Below are 5,992 nucleotides of genomic sequence, written 5' to 3' on the forward strand. Positions count from 1 at the left end.
CGGCGGGGGAGTTTTCTAATTTGAATGTTTGATGTCGGATCGCCTTTTGTTTCCCGCCTGGGCCACGGCGGCAGCGAGAAGAAATAAGAGCAGTTACATCTCCTGTTCCCCTCCTTTCCCACCGCAGCCTACCACCCCCTCTCCAACCCGTGGCTTTCCTTTCTACCTTATCCATTGTTTCCCACCTGATAGTCTCTGCTACCATTTCTGACCTCCTCCCACTACTTCGCTAGCGATGGAACGAACCGCGTCGCGAGACATTCGCTAACCTTCGAGGCAATTACGATACACGCTTGCGGGTTAATTGGTGGTCCAAGATTAGCGAAGACAGTGAAGAAACGTCTCGTGAAAATGGCGATGTTTATTTATAAGGTACACTGATACGTTGCGTGTTATATAAAACATTTTAACATTTAGTGGCGCTATGACGAGGCAAGAGTCTTGATTGTATTGATAAAATTTCAAACCAATTTGATAACGCGAGAGATATTTACCGCAAGTGTACATTTAGTAAAAAATTATTTAGAAATTCTCCCGTTGAATATTTAGGCTTGTAATGACAAGGATAATTAACACTATGATTTTCGTGATATATGTACTTGTACTAAATGTTTTGTAGTTCATGCGTATATTTTCAAGTTTGTCAACTTCAAACTTCATCGACGTAATCACGATAGTTGACTATTCGTGTCTCGTTTCATAATATATTCATAAAGGGTGCCTGTAAGTATTCGAATAATTTCGCGAACAATTGTACGCATTGGAAACCTTCTTCGTTGCTGTAGCTTTGGATTTTAATTGAACGGAGGATATAGTTTCACTATATACTCTGTCCCGTCACTATCATTGGTTCTTTTACCACCACTCGACACCACCTTTCTCTCCCTTCCCTCGTGGTTTCTTAGCCGCATCTAGATTTCATTTTAGCCCCTTCCAGGCTCCGTGAGAGCTACAGGGAGCCAGTTCAACCAAAGGAGAACATTGAACGAAAATTACGACATGCCGATAGTCTGGTTCCTCGCAGCGGTTTCTACTTTCGTATCTGCTTTTGCTTCTTAAGAACCGCCAGTGATCCCGAATTTCCCTGAATTTCTCGTTTAATGGATTCTCAGGGCGACGTGCATTTTTATCTTCGCGCCACGGGCCACGATAAAGCCAATTAACTTCGTGTAAATGCTAATACGGTACAACGGTCGGGGCCATTGTAACTGGATACTGTAACCACGGTCATTATGAACGCTTCTTAAAACGTCGTAAAGGTTACTTTGCGACCTCTATCTTGTCCCACGTCCTCCACTTAGCCGATCTTCACCCTCTCTCTCTCTCTCTCTCTCTTCCGTTGGATTTCGTTTTGCACGTACGAGCTCTCGCGTAAAATCCGCGACACGTAGTCCGCGAGTAGCGGACGAGCCCGTAGTCCTTCTTCTCTCCGCCATTTAAATGCTAATGTCAACTTGTTCGAGCGCTTACGAATTCGCGAACGCGTACGACTAAGTTAAAGCAATCGAAAAATTTGTCTCGACGATGTAACGGGAACATGTTCTAACCGATCTCGCGAACGACAGCCGAGTTGCTTCGCGTATTTCTTTTTCTTAACACGATTCCGTGGAAAGGTGGGAGGGGAGGGGGCAGGGACAGGATACAACGAAGAAGTAGGAAGGCAAGTTTTTCCACGTTCGACTCGCGATTCGTCTTACAGAAATGTGCACTTTAGAACGTTGATAAAAAGCGAGTCGTATCCCGAGTCCCTCTCCTTCTATCTCTCGTCGTGTACCATTTGAAACCTACTCCTGTCGTCTTCAAACCTTTTTGCTTCTTTACTTCTGTTCGCGACACTTCTCTCCATTTCGTATCGGATCTTCTGTCTGGATTTCGATGTCGACGTCCAGAGGTACACAGCTTCGTCCCCTGGACTCTTCCATATAAATGGTAATGTTACACATCCGGCTGCTCGATGAAAAATAAAAGAAAGTGAAATCGTATCGGAGGAACAAAGCCACGAGCTATCCGCAAATTTCTAGCCATGACGGTGTCCGTAAAATAACGTAAAGGAGAAACGACTTTCTTTCGAACCTGTTCCCTCCGTTCTGACGGGAGCTGCTGCACCGTTTATATCGTATAAATAATGTAATAACATTTCGAGAACCCTGTCGAACCACAATATTAATGCGTTTCCGTCGTTGAATTGAAAGGTAGACGAATAGGTTCCTCGCCTAGGATCCACCGGGTTATCGAAGAAACTTGTCGGTCCTCTCGTACAGGTGTAAGAGGAGGTCCCTGAGTAGGATTTACTTTTATTCTCCGATATATCTTTATCTCGTACACGCTTCTCCTATCTTCCTATTCAATTCCTATTTTTCCGGAAGTTTTCCCGCCGCACTGATAAAACCCGAGTGGGTTTCGTTATCTCGATCCAACCATTGAGATTGTTTCTTTTTTCGCGAATTTTCTTGTAGAAATTGGTTTCTCCTGTGTAAAAAAACATCGATCGATGTCGTAAGATATATTACTTTATTCGGGCGAACGAAAAAGAGAAAGAAAATTAAAGTGAGTCGAACGATTCACTTTAACGATCATCGTTGCATAATTGGTCTGCGCGGCTATTTGAAGGAACGACGCATCGTTGCAGGGTGCGCAGGAAGGCCGAGTTGACGGTGTGTGTTGTCGCACATTCAAACACGGCCAAGTTTGTCGGGAGACGAAAAGAATTTTCAGCCGACAAGTTTCACCAAGAAATTCTCGTTAAGCACGAACCTAGCTCCGGCTTGGGGAGAATGCGCGGCATTGGTAGGTCCAGTGCCAACCGCATGTTGGATTTCGCGCCAAATGCGGTAGCCAAGGGAATGTACACGCTCGAATGATTCCTTATCGTGGATTCAGAGAGAAGCCAAGAGGGCTGAGAGCTCGAGTGGAACGAAAATTGCGAAGAAGTAGCGCGACGGTGGCGAGGGGAGGGCCAAAAAATTCATCGAATTTCCCTGGGGGATTCGTTGAACCAGTTTAGCAAATGGGCTTCATCTCAATTTTCGGTTCGAAGAATTTCTCTCGCTTAGTGAAACGATTCTGCAAATGAAATTCACTCGGTTAAGATCGAACGGGACTTGTCGAATCCGATCGTTTCTTCCTCTATCTTTCGATTAGCCTTTGGAAACTTCTGAGTCGTGCCCCGTATGATTCTGCCCCCGCCCCCTCCCTACCTGGGTTTTAAGAGAAGACCACTTTGCGGATATACAGGATGAGGAGAAATAAAGGAAAGTTCTTTAATGAAACTATCTTTCTACCAGACTAAGCGAGTGCTCTTAAGCGAGTACGTATCTAGAAGTTACAAGTTCGGTTGGCCAGTTACTCACTTGGAATATCCCAAACGCTGTGCCGAGGTGTTCATTTGTCCGTACGACCGTCGTCACGATCATTACTCTCTCCAGGCTCCCTCTTTCTCTCTTCTTCCGTTCCCTCTCCCCGAGCACGCTATATCTTTCCCTTTGTTCCTCTCCCTGTCTTTCTGTCTGTCCGCTAATCTCTTTACTCTTTTGGCCACAAACGCCGTGTACCAGCCACTTGGAAGCAGCGACAGCAAAGAACCGCGCGGGACAGCGTATCACAGCAACGGTCTATGCGTTGTACATCTTCCGCGTACACGGCACACACAAGCGCGACTGGTCGGTGCACCACAAATCGGAACCAGCAGCAGCATCCGCGTGTAAACGTTACAGACGATATTCAGACGGCTGGGCAACCGCGTTCAGTCGACCTGATTGAGAGACGAGTACCCATGACTTTCACGAATGTCGCCGTCGATCGATTCTCGACCAATGACGATCAATTTCGTGCAACTGTTTCAACGCCATGATCACTGGAATCGCGTCTTTTAAACCGACTCGGAGGTAGTTCCATCTTCTTTAGACAGACGCGAATGAAATCGAGCCGAGCTGGCAATCAGTCGCTGCTGGGTCGCAGGTGATACCAAGTTTCGAAACGGATTCTCGATAATTCCGTTTGTTTATCGAATGTCCTTTATCGCTTCCAGTAGGAATTTGACGACTCGCGAATACAAAGTTTCGATTGATTGGCGTGGAATTGAACCGCAGGCGAGACGTCGGTTTCGAGCGACAAACTACGCGCACGGTGGAAAAGTGAGTGCGTCCCAAAAAGCACGGTACAGGCGCTTTTCGTTGGAAGCACACTGGTGTGCGTCCGCACAGACACGCAACCGCGAACTACGCGCCCTCGACTGGAGGCGCCTGCGGTCCAGGCTGCCACGCAGTATACTGAGCCGTGCCGGCTGCCCGGGAGAATCCGTGGGCGAACGAAGCTCCCCGAAAATTTGCGAAGATCCTCGATTCGATACGCTCTCTTCGGGGTCGTGCACGAGTCGCGAAGAGATGCTGGATTGGAAGAGACGAACCGTCAGGCGACAGTCACTGTTTCCGATACTTCGTTGGATACCACGAAAGCGGACAGACGAAAATATCTCTTTTTCTTCTCTTACCATCTAATAGCGTCGCGCGATTCCATTAAGACGATCGATCAACTTTGTCGGATTAGTCTCTTTACGACGTGGCACATCGATAGCGTGTTGCTTTTACGGTTTGGCCCCATTGTTCCCATCGTGTCTCGGTTTCTTTAGGTCCTAAAGAATTGATACTGACACGGTGTCGCGGAACGTGCTGATTCACTGCTTGCGTTTCCGTAGTTGTCTTCATTTTTCGCGTGACATTCTCGAGCGCAAACTCGCCCGTTCCATTCCATTTCATTCCGTGCTGACAGGTGTTCGCGCTGTCTCATGTGTCCAAAATAATTGTCTTCGTTTGTCACACGACATTCGTAAATATTATCCTCGTATTCTCTGTATGTCATTACAGGTGATCAAACACGAGACAGACCCCGTATTCTTGATCCTCCATGCTGCGTTTGCAAAGCCATGAGTCTCCCGTGATTTAGTCCATACTGATCTCTAGCTTTGCAGTAAGGATTTCACCGTGCCAATCTACCATCTGCATTTCCATGGCTCAGCCGAGAGCCTGAAACGTGGAAAATTAGAGAAGCCGAAGCGACAGCTGGTTACAAGATGAAATTCGGTTTGTTTCCACGTTGAATCGCCGATAGAACGGTTCGTCAATGAATTATTAGACAGCGTGAAACATCACGTTGTCGGAACGCGAATATTTACGACGCATGAATATCACCGACAGCGAAGGTTTTTCTGATGCGTATGTTTAAATATACTGGAAAGTTCCCTTTTTGTTGCGCCGTCGGTGTGGAATTTATATCGGTTCGTCGTCTACGTGCGCAGCCATAAAAGATAACAAATTTCAAAATTGGATTTCATTATAGTATGGTATAACTGATACGCGACAGGTTTTCCCCGCGGACATTTTATTGACGCTAATATCTGCCCGTTGTCCGCGTTCGAATATTCAAATCCGAATTTTTAAATCGAATCAATCTTCGAACTACGATAGCGTTGTCGAGAATATTTAATGAGAAGTATATTGGATCTCACGAAGCAATTAAAAGCATCGAACATTCCTTTGCCGATCGTTGATGAAAATTACACGCTCCACATTCCTACGAATCGTATATCGAAGTAAAAAATCTACCATAACAAATAAAAAAATTTAGGAATTCAGCGTTTTTACTGCAGGGTGTATCGTGGAATTTGCTAGCGCCGGGAACGTTGCTCGCAAACGAGTTTGGAATCTAGACTCCTGTGCATGCTAATGCTTTCGAACGTTATGGTACGTGATTGAATCGCGTGACGACGGTGTAACGGCAAGCAACTACCCTATAACGCGAATCCACAGTATACACAGATCTTTGGTAACGCGGTTCTGGCATGACCCGTTTCGATTTTCCTTTCCCCATTTTCTGTCTCTAGGGTGGCTGGATGAAGCAGAACCTGCCGCCTTTATGGGGTAGCCTCGTAGAGTTAGGGTCAGTAAGTGGGACGTGGGGTATTGATCTTTTTTGTTCTTTTTCGACGTTACTTCGA

General features: G+C 46.2%; 1 protein-coding gene across 2 annotated transcripts in view; it reads right to left on the bottom strand.

Annotated features, from left to right (window-relative positions):
- The window catches only part of LOC100749387, a 56,485-nt gene extending 52,204 nt beyond the window's left edge, over positions 1–4,281 (bottom strand). The window contains exon 1 of one of the 2 annotated variants that reach the window (XM_003484914.4): positions 3,351–4,279. The gene's annotated coding sequence lies outside the window, so the exon portion shown is untranslated. Of the gene's footprint in view, positions 1–3,350 lie in introns of both variants that reach the window. The other variant, XM_033321245.1, reaches the window with a different exon arrangement.
- Between the last annotated feature and the right edge of the window lie 1,711 nt (positions 4,282–5,992).

The sequence above is a fragment of the Bombus impatiens genome, unplaced genomic scaffold (genome assembly GCF_000188095.3).
Source record: "Bombus impatiens unplaced genomic scaffold, BIMP_2.2 scf_0027, whole genome shotgun sequence".
Classification (NCBI taxonomy): Eukaryota; Metazoa; Arthropoda; class Insecta; order Hymenoptera; family Apidae; genus Bombus; species Bombus impatiens.